Source organism: Poecilia latipinna, unplaced genomic scaffold (genome assembly GCF_001443285.1).
Source record: "Poecilia latipinna isolate Pla-1442-1.1 unplaced genomic scaffold, P_latipinna-1.0 Scaffold1058, whole genome shotgun sequence".
Taxonomy (NCBI): domain Eukaryota; kingdom Metazoa; phylum Chordata; class Actinopteri; order Cyprinodontiformes; family Poeciliidae; genus Poecilia; species Poecilia latipinna.
In genome coordinates, this window is record NW_015113674.1 from 134,311 (window position 1) to 155,446 (window position 21,136).

At 38.2% G+C, this 21,136-nt stretch overlaps 1 protein-coding gene and 1 long non-coding RNA gene across 2 annotated transcripts in view; both read left to right on the forward strand.

The window, feature by feature from the left end:
* Nucleotides 1–21,136, forward strand: part of LOC106959235 (nucleolar protein 4-like) — a 79,212-nt gene that overhangs the window by 46,619 nt on the left and 11,457 nt on the right. The gene's annotated exons all lie outside the window — the stretch shown is intronic.
* On the forward strand, nt 427–19,231 carry LOC106959239 (uncharacterized). Its single transcript, XR_001427303.1, has 3 exons — nt 427–436; nt 10,823–10,825; nt 19,132–19,231. It is a non-coding gene; the product is annotated as an uncharacterized LOC106959239 (long non-coding RNA).

Genomic DNA, 21,136 nt, shown 5'->3' on the forward strand with positions numbered 1-21,136 from the left:
TTTTCTGTTGCCGTCGGTTACCGGGGGACAGAAGCTTCTGGGCTGATGTTAGCCACCAACTTTGAATTTCTCCTTTCGATTAGAATAAATAGTGAAGCTGAATGAGTCTGTTGTGAAGTCAACAGAAAGGTTTTCTCTATCTAGATATATATCTATATAGATATAGATATTTATATTTGAGTATAATAATAATTATCTTTTTGTATATAGAAAATATGTAATCAAATTACATGGACTATAACAAAATTGGATGAATTATAGTATTAGGTGGTATTTAATGCTTATATATAATATAAGCATATAATATTATTTATTATATAGTGTTATAATATAATATATATAATATATGTTATTATAGCTATATATAATATTTCGAGAAATGAAGTTGAAATTAGCTTTGCTAATGCTAACTACATATGTACAAGCAAAAGAGACTGTAATTAAGAAATTAATGAAATATTGTTGCACCTTGGTCATGGTGTTTAATTTCTGCAGGTACTGAATTATTCGTTTTATATGCATTTCACCTATTTCTAATCTCGTTTAAAGTACTATTACTAATAGTAATAAAATAAGTTTGTGGTTAAATGAAAAATCAACAGAATGTGCCATTTTTTTATCCGATTAGTCACAATAATCGATCCCTAAAGTAACCATTAGCTGCAGCACTACTTTGCTCTGAAGAATCTCTGACGGTAGCAACAGCTGCAACCTCTGCTGTTGCTATGAGACTTTTATTAAACTGGTAAAAAGAAAAAAAAAACGACAGTATTATTTGTCTGAGACCTTGAATGTGATCTCAGTTGCTGCTGTGGCCGGCCTGACACCCAGAGTTAAAGCTATCTGGCTACTCTACAAAACAGCAGGCTGTCAGAGCCTGTAGCTGGAGTGGGCCGCTCAGTTCAGCACAGCAGATGGTCCACACACGCATGCACGCACACAACACACACACACACACACACACACACACACACACGTTCACCAGCACGTTACTGTAAAAAGCCCCTGATCACCTCCTGTTTTCAGCAGAACAATGATAAATGAGGAAAAGATGTCGGTTCAGTCAGACTGACGGTTTGAAGACGTCGGTGTTGAAGGTCGCCTGAGATGACCGGACCGTCTGCGAAGTCAGTCAGGAACTCGCGTTGCTTTTTAGACGAATCAGAGTGAGAGGGACGTCCTGATTCTCCTTGGATGGCTTTACCAAAGTAGACTTGTCCGGAGAAAAGAGGAAGTTTGTTATGCTAGTAATTAGCATTTGTCAACAACTACGCTCATCACGGTAATAAATTTTGCTGGTCAATAAATTGTTCCAGAAGTTATTGCGATAAAAGACAATATTGTTGTTTTCTAAGAATATCATGGCAATGGTATAATAGGGCAATAAATCAATTAACCACACATTAAAGTAAAGCTGGCTCAATTATTTCTATTTGCATTATTTGTCGCTTTTGTCTTTCTACCAAAAAATGGATAATAAAAGTTTCCAGTCTGGTGCTTTTATCTCAACTAACCTTTTTTTGAAGGACAATTTTGTTTACAAAGACTAATTAATAAATAAATTTATTAATTTTATCTGTTGTTTCTGTTGTTTTACTTATTCCTTTTGGATATTTAAAATGGCTTCCAGTGTAAAACTTTTTCCTGACGTTGTCATACCATTGAAAATTGGTAACAAAGCACTGGGTCCCTTTTTTGTTTATATATGACACATACATTTAATATTTAGCACATTATGTTAATAACTTGACAGCTAAAACCAATGCTAGTCATTGTCAGTGAACCGTTTTCTCACCTCCAGCTCAAATTACACTAGCTTGACTATGACAACCATAGCATGAAGATGTGTTGTGGAATACTGTGATTCAGTTCAGTTAAAACATAAAAAAGGCGACCTAAACACCAACTCTGACAGATCATCAGTGGAGCAGGTGTTTAAATTAGTTAATCTACCACTGCTGTGTTAGCGTAGCTAATAGCAGCAGCAGCTAATCTACGACATTGATCCATTATTAATAATCTGCAAATAAATATCAAGCCTATAAACATAAAACTGTAACTGACTGAATGTTCTGCTCTCTGTGTGGAAAATGTTTGAGTGTTTTTTGGTGTTGAATCGTGAAACATGTAGTGGCTTTGTTGTCAGTTGCTATGGCAACGTGCCTGCGTGTAGTGAGTGGTTTTCAGTTGTTTTTCAACGGTTTTTCTGCGCTTTTTTCCCTTTGCTGTGGCACACTAAGTTAATACCGACGTCTCCAGGTTTTATTTTGTTAACATTTGGTAACACGTTTTATCGTAGCAGCGCGGCTTCAATGGAGGCAGGTAAAATAATCGTGTTTTTGTCCTCCAGCGTTGAACTCAGGCGCTTAGTGTCCAGATGTAAACAGTAACATGCAGGGGTCATTGTGTTTTTATGCTTTTCTTGATTCGAACCCCACCAGAGGAAAAGTAATTTTAATAACTGAGCTGCTGGCTTCACGCTCTGAGGTTGAGATGTTTCTGTATCTTCAGGACTTCCTTAATTATTAACACCCTCCTCCACTGAGCCGGACCTGTTGTCTGGATGAGCCGGGTGTGTGTTGGTGTGTGTTCATGTGAGTTCGGTCTTTAGGAGCAATTAGCCGCCTCCCTTGCAGTGGAGTGGTCCGTTCTCCTGCCTGACTGTAATGATGTCTGGAGCAGCCGGAGCTTCAGACCTCTGCACCTTTTACAACATGCTGCTAAACGCAACCAGCTCTGAAATCAGCATGAGCTCAGCCCTTTAAACGCTCTCCAGCGCAGAGGCAGAATAAAATGAGGCGCAGGGCAGAGATTTTCTCCTGTTGTTCTGCGATATGAAGCTTTTTGTGGAAAAATGACCTAATGGAGTTTGCAGCAGTTGCAATTTTCTCAACCCATTATTATCACTCTTGCTCTCGCGGCCTGAGAGCAATGAGTTCAGGTCACTTATCAGTGGATTCTGGGAAACGGAGAAGCTGCTATTTATAGTTCACAATAGATGGTGATGGAAGTTAAATATTGCTGCTGAACATAAGTCTGTGTCGTCCTCCGGAGTCAAACTGCTGGGGGTCTTTGAAATCTTTACATGTGATTTTAGGTTTCTGGTCACTTTGGCGTCTGCTGGAGATGCAACACTTTCAGTGTCTATCGACTCAATCGGATTACGATTTTCAGGCCCACAGTTTGATTCGGAAACCAGTTTTTTATTCAAATGGCTTAAAGATTCAGTTTAAATGATATGACTGACAGGAGGAAAGGAAAATGGAAACTAATATTTATGTAAAAAAAAAAAGAGAAAAAAATGAATCCAAGTTCTCTCTGAGCTCATTTATTGAAGTGTTGCATGTTGTTTACATTCAGTAATTTTGCACATGCAGACAAGAAACTCCATTTCTTTTTCTTGCCATCTGTTTGGTGCAGTAGAAAATTTTCATTAAAATGAAACCTGGAGCTGAAGGTATTAATTTAGAGCAGTACATCACAGCAAAGTTAAAATAATGGAGAAAAAACATTAAAGAACAACTCAAAAACACTCATTCTTCTTATTTCTCGCACTCTGTGTCAGCTACGCTACATGTAAACCCGTTGAACAGCAACGGACTGACAACGCCACTATATGTATCAATATTCAACACTATAAAACGCTCAAACATTTTCCACACAGAGCAGAACATTCTGTCTGTTACAGTTTTATGTTTTTAGGCTCGATGTTTATTTGGAGATTATTAATAAGTGATCAATGTGGGAGATTAGCTACCGCTGCTATTAGCTACGCTAACACTGTAGTGGTAGATTAGCTACCGCTGCTATTAGCTACGCTAACACTGTGGTGGTAGATTAGCTACCGCTGCTATTGGCTATGCTAACACTGCAGTGGTAGATTAGCTGCTGCTGCCATTAGCTAGTCTAACACTGTGGTGGTAGATTAGCTCATTTGAACAGCTGCTCTGCTGATCTGTCAGAGTTGGTGTATAGGTCGCCATTTTTATGTTTTAACTGAACCGAAACACAGAATTCCACAGCACATCTTCATGCTATCGTTGTCATAGTCAAGCTAGCATAGCTCCCCTGCTTCCCTCTCCTCTTTTATGTTTAATTGAAGCTTTTTCCTGAACTTTTCTAGTTCTTAGTGTTAACAATTAGTAGCAAAGCACTGCGTCCCTTTGTCTTTTATATTATCATGTGTACATTTAAGATTTATTGTGTTAAGTTGACAACTTGACAGCTAAAGTTGATGCTAGTCATTGTTGTTGAGTAGTTTTGTAAGTGATCTTGCGTTGCGCTGCGTCGTCTCTATAGATTTATATGTAGATTAACTTATTTCCATGTGAAGCTTGTCATTCTTTTGTCTATTTTATATTAAATATATTATTTATATCCTCATGGTTATATTTGTTTTTACTAATATTTAACACTTCGGATAGAGTATCCAATAAACAAATAAACAATGTCCCCTTGAGGATCAGTAAATAAATGTAGATTCTCCAGAGTGAAATGAGCTCCGATGAAGAAACTGGACAAAAAAACGAATATTTCAGCTGGTTGTAAATTCTCGGCCCACGCCTCTGTTTCTGCTCAACAAACCCAGTTAGGTGTGTTTTCATTCAGACTTTGGGAGTGTGTGTACATTTCCACAGAGAGGTTTTAAGACCTTGACAGGTCTGTGTGTTTTATTTCTTTATGGTTTTGGATGATTGAAGGTGTGCAAAGGTTGGCTCCATAAAAAGGCTTCAGCCTGAAATTTGTACCCATAGTTGTTGACTTCCACCTCCACTGGGACACAATTTTTTTGTATAGTTAAATATTTACGTGGAATGTGACTATATACTTACCTTTTGAGTAGTATTTCCTATTACAGTATGAATGTTGTTGGTTGTATATGGTTGACTCTTGAACTGGTCCCACCCACCAGCAGGTCCGTTAAAAACCACCAAACTTCCTCAGAATGGGTCACAAAACAGTCTGTCAAAAAACACTAATGTTGTTTTTTTTTACTTTTGGTTTGGTTTTTACAAATCTCTGATAATGTTTCATTTTGGCAACGAGTTAAATTTGAAAGCGTATTTGTTCTGGACCAGATTGACTGACTTTGACCCACTTTTGTCTTCTTACTTCTTGAATTTTACCTCAGCAGTGGTGGACACACTTCCACTACACTAAAAAAAACTACTCTCAACTTGACTCAGTAGTGTCAAAGCTCTTAATAAAAGCTATTACTACAACTTCAAATAAGTTGACTTTACCAAGTATATTTAACTACACTGAAAAAAAAATGGAGCTCCAACTTAAAAAAAAATGTTAATTTGCCAAATGTAACCGAATTAAGTTTGTCAAACTTATTTTATTTGCCTTTGTAAATTAATTTGGTTAACACAATAAATTTAAGTTTTTAGTGTAGTTAAGATAAATTAAAAGAAAGTTGCCCCTACCTATTTAAGTTTTTTCTATTACTTCATCAAGTTGGCTTATCTTCAAATTTAACATTTTTATAACTTATTTATAAGTTATGTCAACATTGTAATGTTAATTTTTTAACTATGTTTTTTTTCTTTACTTTAAAATGTTCATTGTTTTATTAATTATGTTAGTGAGTCTAAATGAGTCAAAGTTTTATGAATGTCTTAATGGAGTAAATTCTTCCTCTTGCGCTCCAGTAATTTTGCTAGTTTCAAAAACCTTTAGCACTCTTAGCTTCTTTTAAATTCATTTTTTTGCCATAAATCCTAAAGTGCTAATTTACTTGTCAGTTTTGTAGACTTTTAGTTGAATAAAGTTCAGCATCTGTGTTGAAGTTTGTTAATTCTTCAAATAGTAAAAGGTTTATATTAATGCTCTTATTTTGAAGTCGTGAAGACTGTTTCCCCTTCTTGCATTCTCTCTTTTGTTTCCCAATAATTTTACAAACAAAATTAAAATAAAAGACAGAAGGTGACAAAATATATACATAAATGCAATATGTAAATGCAATATTTATAGAGCATATAAGTTACACTGTAAAAAGTAAATTGGTGCTTGAGAGTTGTAAACTTTCAATGGTAGATTTAATGTTTAGCTGAGCTAAGTGAGCTAAATGTTTTCAAAGGTAGCTTCACTATTAGCACATTAGCAGTTACTTCACTGCTTAAATCTTCTTCATAATAACTAAAACTCTTTATTTAGAGCTGCAGAATGTATTTTTTAAAAATATGTTTTTATAGCTCTCAGCAAGTTGTGGCAGTTTGAGACAGATAATCTGTGAATCAATCGATGTCCTCCACCTCCTCCCTGAGCTGCTAGTCCTGTGTGAAGAACCAAAAACAACCAATCAGAACCAGGAGGAGGGGCTCAGTGCTGTCAATCATCCTCATATACTTGCTGCTAAATGTGGTAATAATGGAGAAATAATATTGATGGCTATGCTAACTAGCCTGAGCTTTCACAACAGGCTATGGTAGCGCCAGGGTTGTAGAAAACAAGGCTGATTGACAGCGCTAAGACCCGCCTCCTGACTCTGATTGGTTGTTTCAAGGTAGCACTAGGAGCAATGAAGAGGAGCTCAATCTTTTCACAGATTATCAGTCATGACTTGGTGAAAATTTCAACAAGTATGTAAAAATCTATTTTTTATAAACGTTATAAACTGCAGCCTTCAGATAATTTATGATGCAGGAAATGTTTTTTCATTTTCCAGTGTTTTGTGTGGAACATTGAAGCTTCTCTGTGTTATGCAGGTTCAGCTCTGAAATTTTAACCATGGATATAAAACATGTTTGAAAGAAAATGAGTTGAGAACTGAGTGAAAACAAGTGTATCAGATTGAGAACAACTGTAATGAAAAAGGGGTAAAAACATTAAGAACAGAGATTTCCCCTGGAGGAGATGGAGATCAGACAGATGTTCATCCCAAACAACCCAGATGTTTTATCTCCAATAGTCCTCCATGTTTGTCTCCCTCCACTGCACTCACTTCCTGTCTTCCCCATGTCCTTGGGTGTTTCTCTGCCCTTTCCTTTCCCAGCAGTTAAAGACACAGTGTTTTGATCTCCTAGTATTTAAATCTCGTTTTATTGGACAGAAACCTGGAGATACCTGAAACTGTTTGGAGCTAAATTCAGATGACAGTAAAGAGGCGCAACAGACACACCCAGAGAGCAGCCGTTTGGTTTTACTACAGTCCATGGCCTTGTCTCTGTGGGCAGATAGGAGCGCCGTACCTTCACCCCATAACCTTGAATGAATGAGTGTCTTTCTACACCAACTAACAACAGATCCTGCTGTTGAGCCTTTTTACGTTCTTAATGGTTTCTGGTGTCAAAGTTTGTCTGAAGAGGACAGTAAAACAGTCTGACTGTAGCATAGCGTCATCACTAGCTGCGTTTCCATTGACCGGATAATTGCACAAATTGAAATTACAAAAATAAATTCCCTTTATGTAAAGACGACAGTTTTGAAAAAACTTATTCTCTGATAAAAAAGGTTTTGGCACTTTGATGTTACTACTGGTGGAAACCACGAAGACGACAGGAAGTGGTTGGAGGATCATGACTTATCACATGAACAAACTTATTAATGTGTGATTTTAATTTCCTTTCTTATTTAATGGAAACACTGTAATGATCAAATTGTGTTTATTCGTTATTATTATATTTTAGTTTTGTGCACATTTGTGATATGAGATATGTTGATAGTTCAGTCTGGTGCTAGCGCTCATCATCTACCAGCCAATCAGAGGAGATGTCAGCGTCTTATTCAGGCGTTGGAGAAACAAGCCCTGCCTATGTGGGAGAGATTACCTATGCAGCGTTTTACAGAAATTGTTGTCAGCCATTTTAAGAGTTGTGGATTCGACACGTTTGAATGATACACAACTTTTTATGAACTGTGAGAACTCTGGTGGAGCCAGGAAACAAAAATAAACCATGAAGAAGACCATTTCCTGTTGTCTTCTTTGGCGTTTCCGTCAGTAGTAACATCCACCTGTTGATCACATGAACACCACCCCATCTCGGCGCTAAAGGTTTATATACTGCTCAAAAAAATAAAGGGAACATTTCACTTTAATTTTGTGTGTGGCTCCAAATCCAGGCCTCCATTGGTGAATTAATTTGATTTCCATTGATGATTTTTGTGTGATTTTGTTGTCAGCACATTCAACTTTGTACAGAACAAAGTATTCAATGAGAATATTTCATTCATTCACATCTAGGATGTGTTATTTGAGTGTTCCCTTTATTTTTTTGAGCAGTGTAGAAAAACAGGACTTTTTTTTTAAATTACCGTGTTTCAATTAAGCAAATTTATTTTTGCATTTTCTATTTGCGCAATTTTATGGTCAATGGAAACACAGCTGATGATAACATCCAGGAAAGTAAGGAAGCTGCAAACAGAAGCGCTGAGCCAGGAGTACTTTCTATGCAAAACAAAGAGAGAAAATCAAGATCCTATGACTGCAATTCATCTACATGTGATAACAGAGAGAGGAAACGAATAAGGCTCCCCTTATAGACGGCTGATGCATAATTATGTTATCAGTTAATCTATAAACACTTTATAAATCATTAATAACTGTTTATTATGCATTAGGTAAGTAAACCCTAGATAAAATACATAGGTGAACAGATTTGGCTCATTATTTGGCAAGAATCCAGTAGATTTAGTTGCCTTCTCACAGTTATTAATGAAAGTCTTAGATATTAATTAATAACACATCTATTAACTATTTATTATAAGGGGAGTAAAAACTCTGTCACCCTGCAGCAAACTAACAGTAAGGTGTTAAAAGTGGGCATGGGTCAAATCTGGGAAGTTTTTCTGTGTCTTCCTCACTTTTAATGTGAGAAATCTTTTGTAAACCTGTAGTTTCTACAGACTGTTGGGTTTTTCAACGAGGTTTGACAAATTATTGTTTTAAGGCTGAAGAGTTTATTGCTCGTGTGTGGGCGGATGTAAATGAAGCTGCGATCCTTTCTGCTAAACTCAACACATCTGTTGCTAAAAAACAAACAAAAGCAAAAAAGAGCCTGTTTTTTATCTTTATTTGCTGTTTTTGTTCTTATTCAGAACGTTTCAGTTCAAAGGTGGAAAATGTGTTTTTTACCACATGAGCAGCCGATATTAGTCCAACACCACGAGAGTCAAATGTCTTGCGGCCATTAGTATTTACTTAAGAGCCTGAAATATACGATGTATAATGTCCCTCTTTGTTCTGCAGAATGTTCTCAATTCCCTTCATATGGTTGTCAAGGAAACCTTTCCTTCCTCCTCCTCTCCTCTAGATGAAAATGACGTGTAATTATTCATGTTCAGGTAAAGTGTATAGTTTCCTGCAGGTTGATACTCTGATCAATGTCCTTTAATTTGAAATTAATGTAGAAACGTCCCGGATACCGCTGAGATGACATCAGATCTCTGGACTGATTCTCCAGTCTGAACTGTTCGTTCGCCAGCAGAATGACTGGAAAAGCTGAACTGGTTCCAGTCTTACATAAAGAACGGGGATTTTTTGTTTCAACTTCTCATTGGAGTGAACAGAAGTCACATCCGGAGTACCGCAGGGCTCAGTCCTTGGACCCCAAAGTATATTACATTTATAATTCCAGTGGATTTATAAATTTGAAACATTTCTGAGTTTCAAATGTTGAACATTTTTGACTTTTTAAGCTTAGAAAAATTCCAAAAGTTGAAAGTTTCCAATATTTTTTATATCTGAGGTTAATCTCAAATTTCTTTGGTGGAAATTTACTTTTTTGTTGTTTTATATTTTTTTTACTTACAATGATTTTAGTTTTGTTTTTTGTTTTTTTTGGCCTGGGACTACTTTTGACAATCGTGGCCATCGTGACAAAAAGTTTCCAAAATGGGTATTTAATGTAGTTCAAAACTCAAGAGATTTTGAGTTTTGAAAATCTCTTTTGAGATTGGTGTACAATGGTGTTACGACCATTGTAGATAAAATAATAAGTAAATAGAGAAAATGTAAATTTCCACCAAAAAAATCAGAAATTGATATTCATCAATTAGAAAGATTCTCAAACATTTTCGATTTTTGGAATTTTAAGCCAAAAACTGCCAACTTTTGAAACTCAGAAATTTCAGCGTTTTTGGTAGAAATTTATTTCTATTTATCTACATTGATCCTAATGTGCCGTCATAGAAAAGCATCCAGTTTTCTAGTTTGAACTTGATTGAAAAATTTATTATCAGCAATAAGAACAGGATTTTAATCTTCCTAAACGTTTCTATATTTAGCCAAACTTAATAAAACAGCAGATTTGGATCCATCATTTCAGGAAAAGTCTCTGAATAAACAGGATTTTACCTTTTGCCTCTATCTGTGGGTCAAATCTGGACCATTTTTGAGTTGCAGTTTTGGGTCACACAAATCAGCCCAGGGGCCACTGATGGCCCTCGCACCGCACTTTGGTCCTATTTTCTTTTTTGGTCCTTGACTACTTCCGACTCCACAATTTTGGCCCACGTGTCAAATAGTTTGTTGTTGTAAATCTAGTTAGCTGTTAGCTAGCTGCTGGTTCTGGACTCGGATCCAGATTCAGATGATGCAGAGGTGCCGCCGCATCATAAATCAGAGCTGACATTGAGAGGGAGAGTGTGTGTGTGCTCCAGCAGAGTTGGGTTTTATGCAAATGCGCGTGTGTGTGTAGGAGTGGTGCATGGAGCGAGGTCGAGGGAGAGAGCCGCTCCATAGTCTGGGTCTTTGTGCTCCTCAAGCAGTCTGTGTGAGTGGGAGGCTGGCAGGGAGGGGCTGCCGGCATTATCTTTCACCTCTCAAGGCCGCAGACGGAGCCGCGAGAGATAAAACACACACACACACACACACACACAGGCGGTGCAGCGAGGGGCTGAGATGGACGGGAAGGAGCAAAGTGAGAGGTGGGGGAGAAAGGTGTGAGGAAGAGGAGCTGAGATGAATGGATGCTGGAAGAGGAAAACCAGCAGAAACTGAAAGTTATTCTCCATGTTTCAGCCTCTGGTTCTGCTCCTATTAGCTGCATTTCCATTACAAATCTCTGTCTATAGACTTCTAATGTGGAAAAAAGACACAATTTTGCGATGGCGGTGTTTAAATAAGAAATTAAATAAAATCAAATGAGGTAGTTTAATGATAAGTTATTAAAAATCATGGCAGCGACGGATAGATATGAGATGCGTTCATAACTCAGCCGTGGCGTTGGCGATCATCAACATTATAGTAGTTTTCATTTTTTCATACTTTTGTTGGTTTATCGGTGCCAAATTCAAAAAAGTCAAAGTATTGTGTTTATGTAAACACCAATTGATTAATGGATACTCAGCAGAAAAATAATTTACTGTTAAACAACCAACTGACTCGGGTTTTTTCTCCCAACCGTTGGGAGGAAAAATGACAGGGAGAGATATGGAAAGCCGTCCAGCTCAAATGTATGTGAATTTTAACATGGAGACAACAATTTGCTTGCTTGTTTTTAAATTAAATAAGAACTTAAATATCTTTAGCTCTGAGTAAATAGAAAGTATCACTGTCTTTATGAGGGATATTTGCAGTTGACGCACATCCTGCCTTAGGAAAATTCACTTGTTTTATCCGCAGGCGTTAAACCTGAAATTATTTACGTTCCTCAGTTACTGAAATATTCACACCGTTTCAAAGCACGATGATGTTTGCTTCATTTTAATGGGAGTTTTCAATCTGTTAACCTCTGTTGTGTTTTGTTTAATCATCATAGTTTATTTAGGACGATGTGGTTTCGTCAGTTTTATGAATCAAGCTGAATATCTGGTAGCGTCAGCTGGGATTGTTTCTGGAGTTTAATTCAGGAAATCTGACGAGTTGAAGAGAGAAAACAGCTGCAGGTTGGAGGGAAAATCTCAGATCTGAGACATGAAAACAGCAAGGAGGCTGAACGACAGCAATCTGAGGGGAATGTTGGAGAAAACTGAAGGTCAGCAGGAAACGCACCAGGATCCCCTCAAAGTGAGTTAGCATAGCGCTAGTTTAACTAAAAAAAACCTCATTGCCATGGCTACGCATCATGTTATGCATCACAAGCACTGGAGGACACACTCATGCTAATCTGTTGATAATGTAGCTGATTTAGAGATAAATCTAAATCAAGTTTCCAAAGGATGTTTCCAACGTTACATATGTAATGAGTTTTTTAGCAGTTTAGCTAAATTTGTTTAGCGCACTTAGCTTCCACTAAATTTATTTTTTCTGATAAATTTCAAATGCTAACATGGCTGTTTTGTAAACTTGCAGCTGACAAAAATTAAACATCTGTGTTGAAGTTTTGGTTATCGACTGTTAAGAAGTAAGTAGTTTGTATGTTTATATTCAGGATCTTATTTTGAAGTCTGTTTTCATAACAGTTCTGTTTCCTGTCTACATTTTACCAATAACTTCATTTCAGACAAGAAACATACAGGAACAAATAAAACGTGGACAGTAGAGAACAATATATAAATATAAATACGTTATCTGAAGATATTATAGAACTTGAAAACTATAAAGTAAAATTTAATTAGTACTGGAAGGCTGTAGTCTTTAAAGGGCAGATATAATTTAAAATGAAGTCACTTGTAGCGCTTTAGCCTTAGCTTCCATTAAATGCTATACTGGTGTAGTGCTTTAACGTTAATCGTTAATGTTTATGCATATTTCTTTAGGGTTAGCACGGCTAACTCTTTAGCTAGCAGTGCCCGCCATTGGTTATTAGGATTACTGATTAAGCTGCATATTGTTTTGTCTGGTTTTTTTGGGGGGGGGGGTTTTGGGGGGGGGGGGGAGTTTTTGTGTTTCACTACTTTTACATCAGCATCTCTTCTCCAAGTCAGTGAGATGTGCAGAACAGATGGCACTTTATCTGAATATCCCTGTGAAAACCACACACACCGCTCCGTCCCCTGCAGTGTGTGCAAAGTAGGTCACAAGGCCAATGCTGACCATTACCGCCTCTGGACTGCGATGAGCAGCTTAGCTCACTTCAGCGACTCGCAGACGACCAACAGGAAGTCAAGGCGATCATGAGAGAATCAGATCGACATGATATCGGCTCTGACACGCCTTCACTGCAATCACACAGGAAAATACCAGATGCTAACCTGCTCTGTCCAAAAGGCACAGGGAGAAAATATCAGAGTCTGAGGGAAAATACTCCAGAATGAAATGAAGGAAAGTAGATAAGTGGCTGGAGAAGCGAAGCAGAGCCAGAAGGCAGAGGGGGAACAAGAGGAGCATAAAAAATTGGACGACTGCAGGAAGAAGGAGTGTCTTTATGCTCTTGTGAGACATCATGTGATTCCTCCCACCCTAAATATGTCCAAAAAGCCCCTAAAAATTACCCTCATTCTGCATGAGCTGGCTTCTCTCACCGCTGCTCAGCTAAGCGTTCATTCAGAGTTGATCTAATTCATTTAAATATATTAAATAATGCAATTTTTTGTTGCAGAGCCATAATAAAAGTAGAAAGATGCATTCAGTTTGGGTCAGTGATGTGATACTCATGCATTAACACTCGTCTTCTGCAGAAACTCTGATGGATCTGACATAATGTTATCTGATGAGTACAGTGCACAACAATGAGTCAAGGCTTTTAGCAGGGAAAGCTACACCCACTGAGCCCTGCCCCCTCTGCATCACTGCATGCAGCGCTCCAACCTTCCCCCTCCTCATCCTCACTCACGTTTTGGTTTCTTTTGTCCCGCTTCTTCCTCTGGCTCTCATCTCTGGTTCCTCCTTCAGTAAACACTGGGTTCCTCTCTGCTCTCTTCCTCTAAAACTGTAAATCTGAAACGGATTCTCTCACTAGTTCGTAACATTTACTAGGAGTGGGAATATTTTATCATTAGCAAAATGATGATCAAATTACTGTTTGTTAGGTTTAAATTTGTTCCATTCGATTAATAATGTTCTTTTCATATTGTAGTTTGACCTCCATCCAGCAGAGGGCGCCACGGGTCATTCGTAAGCAGAAGCAGTTGATAAGTAAATTAAACATGGCGTCTGAATCCCAGAACAAGAAAGAGAAGTGTGTTGGTGAAAAATTCACTTTATGCTGTTTTGTTTTGTATGATGCAATATTTGGGTCATTGTAGGCGGAAAGAAAAATGAAAACGAAGAGTAAATTTCCGACAACATAACTCTAGAAAAAATCTTGGAAAGTTCTGAGTGTCAAAACTCTAAAAATCAAAATTTGGCAGAAAAAACTCAGAAATTTTGAAATGAATCCCCAACATTTTCTAGAAACAAAAAGGAAATTTCTACGTTTCAAAACTCAGAAAATTTTTGACTTTTTAAAATTTGAAAAGTTGAAAATTTGCTTGCAAAAAAATCTAAGAAATGTTTAGATTACTTCCAGCGCCGTCTCCATGGCGACGTCAGAATGTCTCCGTGGCGACGTCAGAATGTCTCCGTGGCGACGCCAGAATGTCTCCGTGGCGACGTCAGAATGTCTCCGTGGCGACGTCAGAATGTCTCCGTGGCGACGTCAGAATGTCTCCGTGGCGACGTCAGAATGTCTCCATGACGACATTAGAATTTCTCCATGGCAACGTTAGAATGTCTCCGTGATGATGTCAGGAAGTTCCTTTTAGTCACAAAATGGACGCACACAGACAGCGGATTTGTTTTATTTTATTTTTCTATATCGATTTTGGAGGGGGTTTTTTTCTATAAATCTTGAATTGTTCTAGATGATGATCAGGATTCTTAGGTGAATTCATTTTTTGGCACACCACTAACAACTTAAGCGTCGTGGTATTAACACAATTCAAAGCATAAAAATAAATTAACTTTGTACTTTGTTTACTCTGTAAAAAATAGTACAGAGTACTGTTTTCTGCTTCTTTTTGTTGTTTTATTCTTGTAACGCAACATTAGGTTTCCAAAGGATGTTTCCAAAGTTACATATGTAATGAGTTTTTTAATATTTGGGTGTTTCATTGAATTGCTTTCAGCCGCTGTTTGAGTCGGTTTCAGTTTCTATGAGTGACGGGGGATTATGTCTCATTAAATTGGAGATTGATCTGTTCAGCTTCAAATTGCGATCAGCAGGATTAACTCTGCTGCTTATAATGACTGACATAATGTGTCTGTCACTGCAGCTTTGGGGAAAGATGCGGCCGTGAAATATTTCAGCCAGGCTGATGAGGTTCTGTACCAAACTGTTCAATGAGCTTTTTTATTTACTCACCTGTTAAATCGCATCATGTCTTGGATTTCACTTTTCTTTAAAAACTACTTGATACTTTCTAAATCTGCGTATTTAAGCCTATTTTTGATATTTCTGCGTATTACATATTAATTTATGTACTGATGTACTGAGCTGTCGCAAGGGTTCACTTTTTAAGCAACAATCAGCGGATTTTTGTTTTTTATTGCAGAAATACAAAAATTGGTTGGACATATTAAACAGCTGCAGTTCATTTTTGCATTCTGAATATTAGTTATCTGTGAAACCTGCAGAAAAGCAGATGTTCCACTGAAGAGTAATGCAATGGAGCTAAGGACCTTATTAGATTTTGTGTTACTTGTTGCTTTTAGCATTTTACCAGTGGTGGTCATTGTAGCTAAAAAGCTAGTTGCGCTAATCATAAACATTAGACTCGCTAACAATAAAGCGCTACACCAACACAGTATTAAGCAGAAGCTAACACTAGAGCGCCCTCAACAGGACACACTGCATCATGGATGGTGACTTCAAAATAAGAGCATGAATATTAACATTTAACTACTTGAACAACTTAAAAGTTGACAATCAAATCTACATCACAGAGGTCAAACTTTATCACTGAAAGTTTTCAAAATAGTCAGGAAAATTAGCGCTTCAGGATTTAATAGAAAAAACGAAGCTAAGAGAGCTAAACATTTTCAAAGTTCACAAAATTCTAAAGCGCTAATTAGCACTATTAGCAGATTAGCATGAGTGTTTCTTCTGGAGTGTTTTTTTCTGTAGTTTTTGAAAGAAATTCGAAATGTTTAGACCTCTACCTTCTTCGTCTTGCAGATTTAACTTTTGTTTCTCCATGGGAGCGTCGAGCAGCAGCTTGGTGTGTCAGTCCGCCTGCCGAGGCGCTCCTGAACATGATGGACAGCAGGAAATCAGGAAAAGATGTGGGTGAAAGGGCAGAGTGAGATGGAGTGTGAGGGAGAAACATTAACGCTAAGAGCCAGAGAGTGTGGCGTGAGACGAAACTGTAAATGACAGATGAGTGTGTGTGTGTGTGTGTGTGTGTGTGTGTGTGTGTGTGTGTGTGTGTGTGTGTGTGTGTGTTGTTGTCCCGTTGGCATCATGACGCTAGCGTTGTGCTCGTCCCTTCCTATTAGCTCGTTGACTGACTGCATTGCTCTGTTATCTCTGAATTAAAGCATGACTCAACTCCTCAACAGTGAAAAATAAATAAATTATTAAACTCTTAAGAAACGATGCAGGAATTCCCGTCTGGTCCGAAGCCTCGGCTAACCCTAACCCTCACTGGGTTTCAGTTATTAGTTCAGGTTATTCTGTCATTTGTCATCCAAAACTTTGGATAATCCAACAATCATCCTGAATTTATATCCTGACAAAAATTAGATGATAAACTACTTTGAAGCGATCCAGCTGCTTGGACTCCAAATATTGGGAATATTAATGTAACCATTTATATATATATATATATTATTTATATACGTGACTACCGTGTGTGTGATTGCTAAATGTCTGGAAAATGACATAATCACGGAAAGAATATAAAAAAGAGATGCACTGATTTGTTGTGGTCAACTCTACGACAACTAGATAAAAAGATGCAAGCTGTCACATTTCAAAAGGTTTAATGTTTTTGTTTTAAACTGGCAAAGAAGAGGGAAGTAGCTCAGTTATGCTAGCTTGACTTTGACAACCTTAACATTTAGATGTTCTGTGGAATTCGCTGTGTTTCGATTCACTTAAAAAAAGGATAGTCAATAGATCAGAGTAGGGGTTTAAATTATTTAATCAACCTCCACTGTGTTCAGGCAATCACCTATTAATAATCAATAAATCAACATCAACCCTGAAAACATGAAAACCGTAAAGGACCGAATGTTCTGTTCTTTGTGTGGAAACATTTGCGAGTGTTTTGATGTTGATGTTCCTGATGATGAATGTAATCTCTGGCCTGTTGGCTAGTGGAGATGTTGCGAGTTGGTTGCCATGGCAACGGTTATGAGCATCACGTAAAGTCCATGTAGATAGTGCTAAAAAAGCAGAATATGAGTCGTTTTGAGTTTTTTTCACCTGTTTTTTTCATGTTATTTTGCCTCTGGTTGTAGCGCAACACAGCCACTGTAATTTCTGAAAGTTGAATAAACGGGAAAAACTGGACAAGTTGCCTCGTTCGTTCATGAAACGTCACGATATTGATAACAGTCATCAAACTGGATGAAATGTTTCATAGTATATTGCAAAGTATGACTCCTACAGCTGCAGTTAATTAAATTAATTGTCCGATATAAAAGAGAAAATGACATAACTGTAAAAAACCCAATTACTTAAAAATTTTTATTTATTTCATTACTATTTTCACCAACAGCAAATGCAGTCCCGTGATACTTGAGATATCTGTTGAAGCAAACAAACGTGATTGACTTATGATCCACTGTTTACGATACGAGCTAGATTCCATTAGCAGGAGTTCATACCAAATCAAAACAAATTGGAAGAAAATGAAGCATCTTTAAGTCTTTGTAAAACAACTTTCTGACATATTTGTGAAAATGTTTTGCGAACTGGAAACTGAAGCTCTCTTGCAACAACACCACAAACATCGACTGCTCTTCGTTTGTTTCGTCTTCCTCATCCTCATTTTTGCATAATCCTTATTTTTTTTCAACATTTTCTGGTTCAAACTGAAAGGCTGAATGTTTCTAATTGCGCAAAATTACTGTTCTGACCAGAGCTAGCGCTGTTAGCACCTCGTATGTACCATTTACCCTGGATGCATTGCAGCGCAACATGGCTACCTATTTTTATTTAACTTGATAAAAACTCAAAAACCGATAGTAATTTTACTGTGTTGTTTCATCTGTAATAAATGTTTCTCAAATAAAGTCTGTTGTTGCTAATTGAGGATTCCTTCAACGCTCGGACCAAAACTAGGGTTTAGTTTGGCTTTGAGTCGATGGGCCCAAACATTCAGCGTGTGTGTGCGTGTGCGTGTGTGTGTGCGTGTGTGTGTGTGTGTGTGTGTGTGCACGCTTCCTACAGGGAAGTGTTGTCTTGGGAACAAAGCTTACTGAGATGAGGGCTAATTTGAATAAGTGTGTGTGGGGGGTTTAGGGTGAGCAGGCAGTGGCAGTCTGTGACAGCAGCGTCTTTGTTGACTGTACCATCTTCCTATTTGACCTTCTACCCAACACACCCCCTGACACTGAACAAGTCCTGTCCCACACACACACACACACACGCACACAAAACCTACAGAGGCCATGTTTGTTCTCAGATTTTCTTGACCTCCCATCTTTCAGACATGTTTTATTAACTTGTCACAGAAAATTGTCCTTCAATTTTTATACAATTAATGCTCTTAATTTCCATATTGAATCTGAATTTAGAAAAAGTCAAATTCCAAGCCCAATGGGATATTGGAATTAATTCTGATATTTTTATAAAAACTGCAACAGAAACAGGAACCAGTTTTACTGACATCATGGTGGATAATGAGTCACTTCAGCATCATCTTCACCAGTTTTTTAGCTTTTGTTTTGGAGTTGCTAGAAAATCATGTTCAGTCTCCCAGCTGAACATGATGGCTGTTCAGTTCCCAAACTGTTAACACTAGATGAATGTTGCAGCTTCAACCATCTTCAGAATGTCTTGGCTGATTTATTTGGGTTTTTTCTCCCACTAGCGCTAGGCGTAACTAGACCATCTGTGGTCCTACAGACCTCGGTCTCAGTTTGGTTGAAGTGAACTCTGGTGCGGGTTGAATATGAAAGACAAGCGGACCACAGACCGCTCCAAAAGCAGAAAGTGGACTACAGCAGAGGGAATTCTGGGTAAATGCAACCAAAACAAAATGCGTTATAGCGTAGCGCTAGCGGGAAAAATAGCTTGTCGTCTTTCACCGACAGAAGAGAAATCCTTCAACCGCTAAAATCCGATGCCATTCCATTTTGGTTAACATTTTGTTGGGAAGGAAGTCGTGCTCAGTGTCTTCGTCTGAGGTGTTCATGTCATTTTCTTCAGTGGTTTTTGGTGCAGCGCCCCCACAGGTGAGGAGGGGAACAGGTTGCTCAAAGGGTTTGGTTGGTTTGACTCAGAAAATGAAATCAATGATGCAACTTTGAACTGAATCTACCAGACTACCGGAGGTGAAAACATCCTCAGGTTCAGTTGTTGCTTTGCGAGGCGATTCCTCCTCCTGTTTTCTGGATAATGAACAAACCAAACATCAGTGTGTGACTGTTGGACATCCATAGACCCGGCTGTGTCTGGTTCTGTTGGTGCCAGCTGGTCCTGTCAGACAGGGGTTCGCTGTCGCCGTCGGGAGGAGGAGGGGTAACACGCTCACTGTGAGGGGTGTCGGAGGGGTTGCTATGACGATGCCAGGAAAAACTCAAATTTTCGCTGGGTGTGGCGGCGAGTCAGGAAGAGCGTCCGCCGTGTCCCATCAACATAATCAGTGGTCATTGCCACCGAGCTACCTGCTCTCACACAGGGGGTGAAGGAGTTAGCATATCCTACGGTTAGCTCAGGTTAGCTCCAGGGAGGGGAAAAGCCTCTAACTGCCTCCAGATAGCAGAGCTTCGGATGAAATACGACGAAGGATGAGCCATTAGCGCTCCCACACCTCCATCCGTCCCTGAACCGCTCATTTTCACACTCCCTGACACTTTCTGAATCTCTTTTCCCTCTTCTTTCTTCTTTTCCTCACACATCTTCCCTGCCATTGAGTCTGTTTGGATTCTTTCTTTCCTTTCATTTCCTCCACTTCTTCTGCAGCTCTATGATCTGCTCAGATTTATCTGTCCTCCATTTTCCTCTAACTGTCCACAGGGCTGGACAATAAATCAACAAAAAATATTCTGATAATATCAATAGGTAATATAATAGATAATATATCCATAACTGATCCAGAACCACACAGCATTCTGGAACATGAAGGCAGAAAAAAGACCTTATAGCCGCTCAACCGCTCAGCTAACTGAGTAAAGTGAGTGGAATCAACTAACTCACTCACTCTTTGGTTGCCTAGCAACAACCTGCTGGGTAAGAAGCAGTTTCAAGTTCCCCCAAACTTCGGTTGCCTAGCAACAACCTGCTGAGTAACTGGAGTACCAGCAGTTTCAAGATCTCCCATCGTGCTTCATAACTGCTTAAAAGTAAAAAAAAAACGTCATCGTGGAGTGAAAACTGGATAAAACAGGAAAGGTAACGCAACCAGTTTGGTAATATTTCAGATATTTAACACAGAAAAATAATCAATAATTATCAATATTGACTGATATGAAGCACTTATATCCAGCCATTTTGTTGTTGAATTCGTATGTTTATTTCAAATAATTTAGCAGTTAGTTTTGAATTGAAAATTTTACTTTTTTATATGTCTATCAACTTAATTTTAATAAATTAATTATCTAATTTATTAATAAGTTAATAAACTAACTTATTTATTAACTTAATCTAACTAATCTTAATTATTTAGTAAATCTTTTTAATATCAAAATAAATGTTCCAAACTTGACTGGAAATTCAATCAGAAGCCACCAATTGTTTTATTTCTGCACTGGCTTCACAATAACATTTAATTTTTACTTATATTTTAATATATTGAGAAGGTATTACTCAAAACAAATTTTACAAGGTGATGAAGACTGCTTTTATTTCCATCTCCTCTTCCTCCTCTGAGACATCGCCAGAGTCTTAAACGAAGATCATTTTACTACCACTGGGTTTTTCTCACCCCTCATCTGAGTGACGGAGCAACATTGGAGTAATTGAGGAGAGCCTGGCGTTCGTTATTTACGACGGGTCGGCCCAACGCTGGTCTGTAAACGCTGACAGCTGCCACCTGCACCGAAACACCCTGAGGCACAGCGCCGGCCCAGTGAAAGGTCAGCTCTGGGTCAGTCTGAACACCCGAGTCCACCCGACTCCACCTGAATCCACCCGAATCCACCCGAGTCCACCTGAATCCACCC